This window comes from Hyaena hyaena, unplaced genomic scaffold (assembly GCF_003009895.1).
Source record: "Hyaena hyaena isolate Hyena2069 unplaced genomic scaffold, ASM300989v1 scaffold_50, whole genome shotgun sequence".
NCBI lineage: Eukaryota > Metazoa > Chordata > Mammalia > Carnivora > Hyaenidae > Hyaena > Hyaena hyaena.
The window spans coordinates 1,545,906-1,560,792 of NW_024080682.1; positions in this window are offsets into that span (position 1 = coordinate 1,545,906).

The following is a 14,887-nucleotide window of genomic DNA, read 5'->3' on the forward strand; positions in this document are numbered from 1 at the left end:
GCTGACTTGGTTGAGGTCTGGATTGGCCAAGAAGAGCTGCTAAGGGACTAAATTTACCTGGAACTAAGTAGATTAATTATTCTGCCATTAGATAGAAAGGAAGCATAGAGGTCATTTAATTACAGAAAGACGTTGAGTTCAGGGCTTGAAAATTCAAACTGTGTACACACGTAGACTGCAGGAGGCATGCACTGTTCTGCTCGCATCCCCAAGGGAGCGCGATGTGGTTATCGCTGAGCTAAGGAACAGAGACTAGATGCTGGTTAGCAAAACAGTGGTAATCTTTCTCTAATGCAGCACAAATTCAAGACGCAGTTTTATTCATTATATAAAATTTTTTTTTAAATGGCTATCTGGAAGTTTTCTTCGAACTCACTGAGGGCATCACAAAGGAAAAGTGACCCCGGGGTGCCTGGGTGGCTCAGTTGGTGGGTGTCCGATTCTTGATATTGGCTCAGGTCATGATCTCGTGGTTGTAAGATGGAGCCCCAACTCAGACTCCATGCTGAGTGTGGAGCCTGCTTAGGATTCTCTCTCTCTCTCTCTCTCTCTCTCTCTCTCTATCGTCCTCCCTGGCTTGCTCATGCGCTCTCTCTTTCTCTCAAAATAAATAAACATTTAAAAAAAAGAAATAAAGGAAATAAAATAAACTCACTGGGTAGATCCCAGTGAGTTCAGGGAAAATAGTCTTTCTATACTTTACTGAACTCACAATGAAAAATGTTTTCATATCCAGATCATCATTAATTTTTAAAAATATCTTAACACTTGTGTATTCTGACTTCCGTGCTCAGACTTCAGAACCTCAACATTTCCGAGGCCCCCAGTCTGTCTGTTTACTGGAAGTTACCCTCTTGGGAAGCAACTAAGCTCTGGACAAGTTTTCCCTTCCAGAAGAGATGAGATCTGTCTGGCCAATCTCAGTCTTCCCTGCGTAGATGAAAAAGATTCCAAGTTTCACCTTTCATTCCTGCATTCGTTTTGACTAAAAAAACTATTTCAACTTTATTAATGGATTTGTTTATAGAAGGTATAATAATCTATTGCAATATTATTTCATGAGAAAAATAGTTTCCAAAATTGCTTGTGATTTTTTTTAAGTAGGCTTCATGCCCAGTGTGGAGCCCAATGCAGGGCTTGAACTCATAACCCTAAGATTAAGACCTGAGCTGAGATCAAGAGTTAGATACTCAACTGGCTGAGCTTGTGACGTTTTTTACGTTAAATTTTAATTTGAGAAGAATCTGCACGTGCCTTAATCCCTGAAACCAAATAGAAAACATTTCAAAATATACCCAGATGTTATTGAAATTTAAAGTTTTTTTTTTTTTAATGCAGATATACTTGACATATAACATTGCATTCATTTTAGGTATACAACACAGTACTACAAATCTGTATCTATCTCTCTATGTATGATAGAAATGTTTACCACAATAAGTTTAGTTGACATGCATCATCTCACACTTATAATTTTTTCTCTTATGACGAGAACTCTCCCAGCAACTTTCAAAAACATGATACAGTATTACTAACTGGACACGCTGTACATTACATCCCCAGGAGTTATTTATAACTGGAAGTTTGTAACTTTTAACCCACATCACCCAGCCTTCCATCACCTGACTCTGACAACCACCAATCTGTTCTCTATTAGTTCATGTTTGTTTTGTTTTTATTTTTTGTTTATTTATTTTGAGAGAGAGGGCACATGCAAGCATGTCTGCAAGTGGGGGAGGGGCAGAGAGAGAGAGGGAGAGAGTATCCCAAGCTGGCTCAGTGCTGTCAGCGTGGAGCCCAACACAAGCCTTGATCCCACAAACCGTGAGATCATGACCTGAGCTGAAAGCAAGAGTCAGATGCTTAACCGACTGAGCCACCCAGGCACCCCTGTTTTTGTTTTTAGAATCCACATATAAGCGAGATCATACAGTATTTATCTTTCTGTCTGACTTATTTCACTTAGTATATTGCTCTCAAGGTACATCAAAGTTGCTGCAAATGGTAGAATCTCCTTTTTTATGGCTGAAAAATATCCCATTCTATATATTTATATTAACGTTTAACACTATACATATTACATATTCCTTATCCGTTCATGCTTCTATGGACTTAGGTTGTTTGCATATCTCAGTTACTGTAAATAACGCTGCAATGAACATGGGGGTGTAGGTATCTTTTTGAGATAGTGATTTTGTTTCCATCTGGTGTAGACCCAGAAGTGGAATTGCTGGATCACATAGTCGCTCCATGTTTAATTTTTTGAAGACTCTTCATACTGATTTCAGAGTGGCTGCCCCAGTTCGCATGCCTACCGACAATGCACAAGGGTTCCCTTTTCTCCACAGCCTAGCCAGCACTTGTTACCCTCTTTTTGACCACAGCCATTCTAACAGCTGGGAGGTGACATCTCATTGTGGTTTTGATTCGCATTCCCCTGATGATTAGCAATTCTGCAGACCTTTCTATGTACTTATCGGCCATTTGAACATCTTCTTTGGAAAAATGTCTATGCGGACCTGCTCGTTTTTTAATACAATTTTTCGAGGTGTTATTGAGTCGTATGAGTTCTTCACGGAAATTTAAAGTCTTGATTCAGATGTCTAGCATCACAGCATAAAGGTACCATCCACGGAGATTGGTGTGCTTAAGCTCTCCTCACAAGCTTTTCTATTTTCACATAATTTTTTTTATTTCACCCTATGATGTGACGGACTGTATGTAGTAGAGAATGAGAAGGTCGTTAAAGATTTAAAATATGGAAATATTAATGTAATAAATAGAATAAGAAAAGATTTCTCTTTTCCTTTGTATTACAACTTACTTCATTTTCTATTATATTACAAACTCATTTGGTATAATTGTTTTTTGCCACCTTTATTTTCTGTATGTTGTTTCTTCATTGGTGGATTTCATGTACTCCTCACCCACTTTATTTCTATGCAGGTGGTTTCTACTTCTCCAACAACGTCTCTTGGTTCCCATTACAGCGAGTGATTAATCTTCTTTGCTTTTTACTCCATGTATTCTTCTTCCTCTTCTTCCTCCTCTACTTGAGGAGAAAATCAGGGCAGGACTCGGAGCTTGGGTGGGGACACCTGGGGCAAACTTCTCCTGCAGCTTCCCCCACAAGCCTTTCCGCATTTCCTCAAACGCATCCCAGGGTCCCAGGTGACTGTGGCCCCGGGCCACCCCTACGGTTCCACGGACAGGCCACGGAAGCCCGCGTGGCCGGGGTGAGGCTGCTTGTGTAGGAGTTTGCGTAGAGTCACGCCAAGCTCTCACCCGTCCCCCGGCAGCCCTTAGCCTCCGCAGCCCCGAGTTCTCTCGACGGCCTCCTCGACGGCCGAGCCGTCCGCCGCCACAGGCCGCCATCAGTCTCGCGCATGCGCCGTCCCGCAGAACGGAAAGAAACACCGGAAGTGGCCGGCCGCCATCTTGAGCCCCTCGGCACGTCTGTGGGTCCTTGGAAGGTCTGTTCTGCCTCCTTCTTTTGCATGTTGGACGCGTTCATTTTTCCTGGCCGGTTCACGAAGACCGTTACCTATTTTGTGCCCCAAATCTGTGTTTCCTTTTCATAAATTAAGTTTCTCTTCTTTCATTTTTCTTCTTTTCAGTCTGAAAGAGTGTGATCTTTTCACAGACCTCTTCAGCTTTTTACTTTCACGAAGTTTCCCCTCTTCTTTTGTCTACGGAACCCTCACAAACTCATATTTTAGACTCACCCCAATAATGGATTTCTGGAAGTGCTGTTAGTTAAACATTTCTCTCGCTCTGCAAAGTGGACTGTGAGAGTTCTGGAAGTAAATTATTTATGTTTCAAGGCACAGTGGGGGTACAATTGGATTTCCTATTGCAATATGAACATGTGTTAAGCACCAACCCAGTATTAAGAGTTACCAGGGGCGCCTGGCTGGCTCAGTCCTGGCGCATGTGACCCTTGATCATGGGGTTGTGAGTTCCAACTGAACCGTTGGGTATAGAGATTACTTAAAAATACAGCCTTTAAAAAAAACCCAGAAGAACTACCCAGAAACAACATTTCAGCTTGGTCAACAGGCAAGGAATCTAAATCAGGCAATCTTGGCTAGTATGGAAGTGTAAAAATTACCCATTCATCTCCTGCTGCAGGGAGGGTAACATGCAGAGCCCCTCAGCCACTGGTCTCTGATTCCAGCACTGCAATCCTGGGAAGGGAAAGTGGGCTCCACCCCTCCGGTCAGCCAGGCCGAAAAAGATCTCTGAGCTACACTGCTGAGAACTTCCTACCCACCCAGCCCCCCCTGCCTCCCTTGCCAGGGCTCACATCTCCCTGCCTGCTCCAACTCTCTCACCTTTCTTCTCTCATAGATATTTCCTCCTATGAATCTCTTGCATGGCAATCCTGTCTTGGCATCTACTTTGAACTAACAGGATGGTAGGTCATAAATACAAGATTACTATGAGAGACATTGCCTCTTCCTTGCACTAGATTTGTCCTTCAAGTGAGTGGACTCTCCTTTTCTCAAAAGTCAGTCAAGGAAAGAGAACTTTAATTTATAACCCGCTACCACACCCTACCTCCACCTAAGAGCCGCTCCCCACACCACACCCTAATGGGCACAGCTCAGGCCACAACTGCTGCATGACACCCTCCCAACTACCACACAAGGGGGTTTAAGCACCCCCCCCAACACACTTTCCTCTTTCCCAAGTGTTATTATTCATTTCCAAGAGTCAATGAAGCTTATCCTGGAGACCTTTCTCTTTTTAGTAAGGCTTTGTTTCTATATTAATAATGATTAAAATGCCTTGCAAAAGAATAGCATTTTTTGTTACTTTCTCAACCCCTTTCTAAAAACATTACCTCATTTGATCCACTTGATAACTGTGACTGTAGGCAGACAGGGCTAGTATCAGCCCCACTTCACGGAAGAAGAAACTGAGACACGGACCAATCTCTACGCGAGTCGATTTCCAAGTCTGTCCAATGAAGACCTGAGCCCTGTGACTTCTGAGTCTTCTTCTCCTTTGCAAATGGTAGGGTTTTCATAATTTGTCTACTATTGCATAGTTAGTAGTTAACAGATTAGGGACGTGAGATGGATGCCCTTCGGTGGCGGGCTGATTCTCCCACACTGTGGTCTCTTTGCTGACAACAGAGCCAGCCAACAGTTACGAGCTGAGCTGTCCCCGTGTGCCATGTCCTGTGCTGATGACTTACAGGAGCGCAGTGACTACCTGCTCGGCCCCATTCGCCTCCTACACGCCTGAAAATCTTTAGATTTCGCTTCCACACGCACCTACACCTATCGGGAGCTGACACTACTCCTGCCCTAACAATATGCTCCCGATTGGTTTAACCTGATCAACATTTTCTGAGCTCCAGAGGACGGTCCCTGGTCTAGGGCTGGGCCCAGGCCCAAAAGGTCCAACCGGGGTGAACTGCTGGCATCTGGCCTGAGTGCGGGGACAGAGGTGTGCTCTCTCCTACCGGATATAAATCAGGAAGCACTGTCTTTATTGCTCCTGGCAGCCTCTCTGTGGCCCCAAGGGGGAAGCTACAGGAGTCTCGTTTGGGCCAATACTCTTTAGCAGCTACAACCTAGCAGATGTCGCGATCCCTACAAATGAACAAGCAACATAGGCAAAGACAGATGAGGTCACGAGACCCAGAGAGTTACTACACTTTGCCAGGCTCACACTGCCTGTTTGGGGAGGTGAGGATTAGATTTCAACTCTCCACCAACCGACTCAGGGTTCTCCTGGCCTCAGTAAGTAGAGAATGCACCCCAGTGCAATGATTCTTGAGAAAAATCAGGCTTCTAGCCGCTGACCCGACCCCAGAAGTGTTTGAAGGGGAAACTAGAAGAAGCTTCCTTCTTTCTGCTTTCCTGCCTAAGACAGAAAGATGCCGGGCCTAGCGGCCTAGCTGAGCATGACGGTTAACACAGAACCAGAAACCTTTCCCTCCCCCACCCCACCCTACCCTTCTGTCAAGCAAAGAGCCTCTGAGACTGTCCCGAAGGAGGAAGGCATTGCCCGGCCAAGAATCTGCCTACCTGGGGTCAGGGTGAGGACAAAGCAGGGAGGACTTGCTAAGAACTGGAAAGGAGGTGGGCAAAAGTGTGGCCTTGGGGCAACAGGCCTTGTTTCTCAGGCTCCTTGTGAAATAAAGCACACAGATTAAGGAAACACAAAACATTTACAAACGGCACAGCTCCTTGGGCAGAGTCAGACATGGCCAGTTCGGTTAGTCCGTTTGATCACAGAAAACGTACCATCCATTTATCCATCAAGGATTTATTGATGAATTACCTTATGCCCTGAGGTGTGCTCACATCTTAATGGTGGAGGGGAGATAAAGGGAAACAGACCATAACAAGTTAACAAACAAGATGTGCTGAGGCTCTGAAGGAAAGAACAGGGTGATATGATAAAAATGCAGCTGGTCAGGCAGGAGGGGTCCCACCTTAGACACTGGCAGAAATGCCTCCCCAGGGTGACACATGGGCTGAGCCATAGGAGTCTGAAGAAAAGCTGATCCAGACAGGTGAGGAAACAAGTGCAAAGGCCCTGTGGCAAAAAGTGCTTGGCAGAAAGGTGGTCGGTGTGCCTGGAGTGTGGTGAGCTGACGCTGGAGAGGCAGCCAGGATCCCAGGGGCAAGGCCTTGGAAGGCGTCATGGGGGCTTCGTAAAGCGCCAACGCAGCTCCAAATACCAGTGTTTCGCCACGCTAATGCGTGTATTCATGAGCCACGGTGGATCCTCCCGAAGGACCTCTGACGTTTGACCCGAGTTTAAGTTTGAAATCTCCCACTTTAACGACCTTGGGAAAGCTACTGGGGCTTCCTCATTTGAATAATCAAGGGTTTGAAGCCTAAAGACTTGCGTGGCGATCAGCTCCAAACCTCAGCATTAGCAACTTATCCTTGCCATCAAAAGCGGCCATTTACAAAACTCGCAGAAATTTTGGAGGAAACACAGTATGTAAAATGTTAGAAGACAATTGCATGAACGATCGATGTGACACCCCCCACCCCCCCCCCCGGAAAAACCGACTACGCCGCCGGGCTAACCAACTCCTGTCACTGCAGCCTCACGCGGCCCCTTATAGAAACCGCATCTCGAGCCTCGGTCTGGGTCGATCTGGGGCTTCCAGCTCATTTCCCGTTTCACAAACTCAGAGCAAAACGCATCTTCGGGCTGATGTTCACCGCGTTTGCGCCAGCCCTCCGCCCGCAGCGCGGGGAGGTGGGTCCCGCCGCGGAGTCCGGGGGCGGGGCGGGGAGAGGGACGCGCGGACGGCCCGACAGATGGGCCCCGGGAGCGAACCCAGGAAGGCGTTCGCGGCCTCCTCCTCGGGGAGAAGGGAAAAGCCAAGTGACGCAAAGAGGAGGAAAGGGGCAGCCGGCGAGCGTGCGGGCAGCGCGGGACGCCGAGCCCCGGGGGCAGGCGCAGCAGGGCAGCGCGCGCGCCCCAGAGGGCGACGCGGAGGGGAGACGGGCAGTGCTGGCAGCGGAGAGGTGGCGAGGGCCCGGAACAGGACTCGGGAGGACGCCGGCCTCGGGGGACCCCGCGGAGACCCCGCGCTGAGCCGCCAGCCGGGCGGAGCTCCTCAGGAGGGGCCGCGGACGGGATAGGGCGCCGGGCCGTGGGCCAATGGGAGGGCGCGTCAGGGTGGGGCGGGACGCCGGACGGCTCGAGGCCAATGGGGGAGGGGAGCCAGGGGCAGGGGCGGGGCGCCGTGCGGCTCGAAGCCAATGGGAGGGGAGTCAAAGGCAGGGGCGGGGCGCTGGGCGGCTCGAGGCCAATGGGAGGGGAGTCAGAGGCAGGGGCGGAGCGCCAGGGGCCTAGAGGCCAATGGGAGCAGGAGCTGGAGCGGGGGCGGGGCCCCAGGCTGCGAAAGGGCCAATGGAAGCTGAGCCGGGGATCGCGGGCGGCCGTCCGGACGGGCGCCTGGGGAGAGGGACCCGGAAGGCGGTGGGGGCGGGAGCCGGCCTGACAACCTGTCAAATCCACTTTGGGGCGAACTAGGTCACGCGCCTCCCGGAGCCAGGGCGCCCCCGCCCTGCGAGGCCCAGCGGGTGGCCCGCGGGCCCGGCCCGGCCGCTTCCTCTTCCTGCCGGCGGTGGGGGCGGGGCGGGCGCCGGGACACCTGCCTACCGGGCCCCGCGGCGGCGGCCGCTCGCTCTCCCGCTGCTCCCAGGCGCTCGTCCGCGCGGGCGCTCCCGGAGACAGCCGGGCCCACCGCGGCTCCGCAGCTGAAAGCAGGGCCCTCCCGAGCAGCCCTGCAGAGTTGCCAGCTCCCCACGGCGCCGCTCACTCGTGGGGTTACAGCGGCCGGCTCCCCGCGGGCCCGCGTTCGCGGAAGCCGGCCCCAGCGCACTACTTGGCGCGGAAGGAGCCGCGGGCGGCGGAGGGATCCCGCGCGCCGCAGGCCGGCGCCGCCGGGGCGGGAGGAGCTGGGGGCCGAGGCCCGGCCCCGCGGCGGCGAGGTGCGCGGAGCTGAGCCCGGCCGCCCGCCGCGCCGGTGCGTCCCCGTCACCTGCCCCCGCGGGAGAGCGGGCGGCGCGCGGGCCCCGGCGGCGGGGGCGGCGCTTTGTGCCTCTGGTGCGGCGGGGGGAGGGGAGGCCCTCCGGCCGGCCGGCCCTTGTCGTCACTCGGACGCTTCTCCCCGCTTGAGCTCGGACGCGTAGTTCTCGAATTGTTTCCAGGCGAGTGAAATGAAATAAAAGCCTCAATTAGAAGTCAGCACTATCCGAGTCCCGGGGATTACAGATGTGCCCCAGCATCATCATGTGGGCTTTACGCCCTTGCACTTCTGCTTAGGCCATACGTCCATTTCCCTTCAATATGGATCCTTAATAGAGCTGTATCCGCGCTTTGAAGGTCTTCAAAATGGGTGTTGACGCGCCCTCTCTAATTAGCAATACTTATATTAATGTATCGGTCCTGTTCTTCATTATTTCTCGATGCAAATTTGCTTAGAACTTTTGCATTGAATGGGCAGTAAATGTAATGCTTTGTTTAATTTTTTACCACTTGGCCATTCAAATTATGTTAATTTCCCCCCAGAACTAGGTGATGCATTGTTTTAGGTAACAATGACCAAACTCCCCTCCTCTACTCCTCGATTGTATAAAATCGAAGGGTAAAGTGTAGATTGAAACCGCTAAAATTGGAACGCAAAAGCTAAATTATTGCCATAGTAATTATGTGAAGTGTTTTTTTGCAACATTACAGTGGAATGGAATAAATAAAAACATTCTCATCCAAATATTTCTTTAAACAAACGCAGTATTTCTTAAATATATGCAAGCATTGTGCTTGAACATTTGCATGTGTCTAAATGGAAAACATTGTGCTTAAACATTTTTATTACTTTACCAAAGGCATATTTCATCAGTAAAATAATCTTGTTTCCTTTGAAAGTCTAGCCTTTAAATGCGTTTTAGCTACTACATGAAGAAAACAGTATACTAGATGATCTATGTATGTAGAGAGAATAGATGTAATTTTTTTTTACATTTACGCAAAACATGGTTATCAAGAAAAACTGGATAGAAAGTAAAATGTTCTCTAAATTCAACATAAACATGAATTTACACGTTAATTAGCTGTAGGATTATAATTCTTGAGCTACCATAGTTTTTATTCTGTCATATAGTAGTAGCAATAAAAGGTTGGGCTAGATGTCTAACCTTTTGATATAAATTTAAATCGAACAAAACAACAAAAGACCTTTGATAGGTTTTGTTATAGCTAATTCCTCAGTCCTAGCCAGTTTTCCAAAGGGAGCAGTCCTCTATTTTGACCAGTTGGCAACCAAGCAGTGTTAAAAGATTGTAGCCCTTATTGGGGATATAAAAATACATCTTTTCTTATTTGCAAAGTTTTGTTGTCAATTCCCACTGAAAGGTGTGGGGTTTTCTTGTTATCCTTTAAGTGCTAATGAATAGTCACTAAAAAGACAATAAAACCACAAGTGTTTTTCTGCAGTAGATAAACCACAAGATTGTTAATAACAGAAAGTCAATACTCAACATAAGATTGAATTGCACATCCTCGCACAAAAATTGCAGGCTGGAATTTAGCCATTATATCTATTATATTACGTTAATAAGTAAAAATGGAGATTTTTACGTTTAAACAAAGTGCAATACTAAAAAAAAAATCATCTTGCTACTTTGGGGCATATTTTCACTCATTTAACAAAGGGTTCAAAACTGTTTCTTAACATGACTTTTGATACAAGGTTTCACATCTTTTTTTTTAAACTTCTGAATTCATAAAAAAAAACCTAACTCCTTCCATTTCTCTCTTCAAATATGAAAATTAGAAACATTCTGCCTTAATTATGTCTTCTGCTGTATCCCTTGCTAGCAAATTCTTTTGGAATAGATTTGGGAAATTAATTAGCATTATAAATGGAGTCTCTGTTTTCCCTAAACATTTCATGTATAATTCCTTACAGGAGGAGTTTTCTAATTCTCTACCAACATGTGTTGGCACAATTTTATTTCTCAGTTGGTATTGCATTTCCTGGACCAGAGGAAAAGAGCAGGCAAGCTCTTTACTTCCTTTGGGGAGGAGGGTGGGTGGCTTTTACCCCAGGGGTAAAGACATTCTCAAGGCAGCTCAGCCTGGACTATGTGATTGGAAATTCAGATTGAACCAAAAGGAGGAAAAGATCCCGAAACGGGAAATAAATATGCCTTGAGTTAGAGGTTGAAAACCTGTGGTCTCCGGATGTGTTTGTTTGCCTCTGACAGTCCTTAGGAAGTTTTTTTTTTTTTTTTAATGTTTTATTTATTTCTGGGAGAGAGAGAGACAGCGTGAGCAGGGGAGGGTCAGAGAGAGAGGGAGTCACAGACTGAAACAGGCTCCAGGCTCTGAGCTGGCAGTCAGCACAGAGCCCGACGCGGGGCTCGAACCCACGAACCGTGAGATCATGACCTAAGCGAAAGTCGGATGCTTAACCGACTAAGCCACCCAGGTGCCCCCTTAGGAAGTTTTTAGTTTCCAAGATTTCAAAAATGGGAAACATCAGATATAGCTCGTTTCTTGTCTGGTTACATGCTGAGATAACTAACGAGTGGCTGCCCCCTTTAGACAGGGTGGACACTGGATACCCTGGGCTCAATGCAATCATTTCTTTTAGCCTCCTGGCCACCGGAGGAATCGGTTCTATAAAGGGTGAAAGACTTCATCATGGAGCGAAGGTAGACTTAGGAAGAAGAGATGACCCTAAGTTATAAATAAATGCGATGAGCTCAGAGATGAACAGTTATTGGAATTATATATGGCAACGAGATGTATCCCATTATTTCTCTTATCAGTCTCCTGGCACAAGGAAACGTCGGGTTGTATCCAAGAGGAAATAAATTTTTAAAAGAAAATGATGCTTTTGTGTTGTACTTTCCACTTGGAAAGGGACTGCGTTGATTCAAATGAGAATCATTGGAAATCTTGGCTGATAAAACCTAGGAATAGCAGCAAATGTGAAAGACTGTGCATGAAGAAGGGATTCCCCAAAGGGCTACAGATTAACAGTGATGATGATGATGGGGCGCCTGGGTGGCTTAGTCGGTTAAGCGTCCAACTTTTGCTTAAGTCATGATCTCACGGTTCGTGGGTTCGAGCCCCGCATCGGGCTCTGTGCTGACAGCCAGCTCAGAGCCTGGAGCCTATTTCCAATTCTGTGTCTCCCTCTCTCTCTGACCCTCCCCTGCTCACGCTGTCTCTCTCTCTCTCAAAAATAAATAAAACATTAAAAAAAAAACAGTGATGATGATGATTATAACAATGTCTTGACATTATTGAGTGAAAACTGTGTGCTGGACATTGTTCCAAGTACCTGATCTGAACTATGTCATATTGATGTATTTTACTTTCCAATTCGCTACACCACCTTTCTTCTTGCAGTTACCTTGAACTCTAAAACTCTAGATGAGGTGATTGCTATAATTTGCTGTGCCTTAGGATGGCACTAACCTTTGGCCTCTACTGGTTCTGAGTGTCTGGATGTTCTTTCTTGGGGCCTCCCCTTGACCCTCCCTCAGGCCTCTTCCTGTCACGGTCTATGTGTCTGTTCCCACTGGCACCAGACTTCTCACCCCAGCAAGAAATATTCTTGGGCAGAGAATAGAGAGAATCAGCCAGGGCTGTGGCAACAAATGTGGTAGGAAGAAAGAGAGAGAGAAATAAGACAGACAGCACTTAGGACAGGGAAAGGGAGATGGACACAGAAACAGCCACCTCCCATCCTCTCCTCCCCATCAATATCATCATCAAAACCAACAAGACCCAATGAAAACAGCTGCACACTAGAAAAGTGTCCAAGTTTGTGTCCAGATGGATTATGTGTATGTTGACTGTTGGGAGTGTGAAGTGGACTTGACTCTGCTATTCATTCAGGTAGGACCCCAATACATCTACGAGGGAAATTTAAACAATATATATAATTAACATATATAGATGTGTAGTATGCATTACATATTACCTCATTATTACATAATTATCTAATATATAAAAATATATGTCTATTATATCTTCAAATAATAGAGTATTTATGAGATTTTTAATAAGATGGCTCAATACCATATTAGATGAAGAAGAAGCCAAAAACATTGTATATAAAAACATAACACTCAGTTGGTTAAGTGTCTTTCTGACTTCAGCTCAGGTCATGATCCGACAGTTTGTGAGTTCGAGCCCTGCGTTGCACTCTCTGCTGAATCCCGACACCCTCTCTCTCTGCCCCTCCCCAGCTCATGTTCTCTCTCTCTCTCCCTCTCTCAAAGTGAATAAATAACCTTTAAATAAAACAAAACAAAACAAACATTTCCCCCCCAAAATTAGAAGTTAAAATACTGCTTAAATTTTTAATTGATTCAAGTATTACACAAATATGTTTAAAAGGCTAAAAAAAAAAAAAAAAAAGAAAAGAAACCATAGCAAAATAGTGGTGGTTCTAGATGTCCAAAAGTTCTCTAGTGACCATAAAGTCCAAAAAGGCTAAAAAAAAAAAAAAAAAAAAAGAAACCATAGCAAAATAGTGGTGGTCCTAGATGTCCAAAAGTTCTCTAGTGACCATAAAGTCCTTATACAATCAAAAGAAGATACAATAATTAAGAACCAGGGGGGGAAACTAAAAATCAAGCAGAAAGTGTACTTAGCTGAGTTTTAGTTCTAGGAAAGAAACTAAAAACTATACTATAGCTACAGATGTTTCTATTTCCAGATTTCAAAAATGGTTTCCAACTCTCTCAAGGGGACCAAGCGAGAGAGGACAGATGGCGGAGCAGAAGCCACTCCCAGGGCTAGAAAAGTAACTTGGATGCCACATCTGTGATATCTGCTTTGTTCAGCGAAGTATGGCACATGCGCTCCCCCCTCCTGTGGCACATAGAGCATATTGGTCCCCCATGTGCATCACAGAAGGATAAGTACGTGGTCCAGAGCATCTAAGGAGGTGTATTGGCTTCCTCGGGCTGCCTAAACAAAGTACCACAGGTAGAGTGGCTTCAACACCAAAGACTTAGTTCCTCAAAACTCCACTGGCTGGAAGTCTGAGGTCAAGGTGTGTACAAGGTTGGCTTCTAGAGCCTCTCTCCTTGGCTCGTGATGGCTACCTTTTCGCCATGCCCTCGCATGGTCTCTCCTCTGTGTCTCTGTGTCCTAATCTTTACTTATAAGGATACCACTCATATTGGATTAGGATCCACCGTACTGACTTCATTTTAACTTAATTGCTTCTTAAAGACCCTCTATCCAAATAGAGTCACATTCTGAGGCTCTGAGGGTTAGGACTTCAACATGAATTTTGGGGATGCAACGCATAACAGAAGGTGAGGAGCTGATCAGAGAAGGTGGTTCTTTGTGTGTGGCAATACTGATCAAGACACAGGGGAGATTGTTCCTGAGTCAGAAGGCTGGACGTTCGGTCGCTGGGGTGCTGGTGAGAGACGTGGTGTGGCTGGACCGGCAGACCGCTTCCGGGAGGGAGAGGCAGAAGCCTGGGGACAGTAGCTCCAGTAAAGGTGTAGTTAACTATGTTTTCAGAAACTTAAGGCCACTTAGCTCTCTTTCAATTTTGAAACAAATGAAGAAAACCATCCTAATACCTCTGGATAGCACTTTCGAGCAGCGTCATGAAAATTTACCGAAAAGGTCATCAGAACTGAAGGAGGATAAGAGAATAGCAGATCTGTTGAATAACCTAAATGAGCTTTTTGATACTCCCTTTTACCTAAGATAGATGAATTCTATCATGCCTGCTTGAGAGGATCTACTAGAAAGGAAACACATAGCACCGGCCAACAATTTCACGTGAAGAACCAATGTCCCCATGCCCGACGACAAAGAAGCCATGTGCGCGCTCGGACATTGCCTGCAGTGTCCACATGGGAAGGTGAAATAACAAATGAGGACAAGTATAGCCATCGCAAACAATAACGACAGAGCAGATCCCAACCTGCTTTGGCTTTTTCTGCAGTAGAGAATTCTGCATTTGTGCCGGAGAACTCTATTTCATTTTGTGGTAGGCGCAGGTCCCTTTTGGAAAAGGTGAGGGTACATATGTTGAATAAATAACATCATCATATTTTGCCTCAGTAGAAAAAACCTGCATATGCAAGCAACAATCGCTTCCTTGTTTCAATATTAAATTGCTTAGATGGACTAAAGCAAACCTTTAAAAAAAAGAAAAAACCTGCCTGGCATCCATATCGGCGAGTATACACACAAAGGAAATCAATCAGCACGCACAAATGACATTGAGTCAACTTTGACTTTCTTTTGCACTGTACTTCTTTGTACTTAGGCTTCATGGGGATTATATTTTGGGGAAGCCCTGAGACACAGAAAGCTTAAGGGATGCTACGGACTGAATTATGTGCCTGTC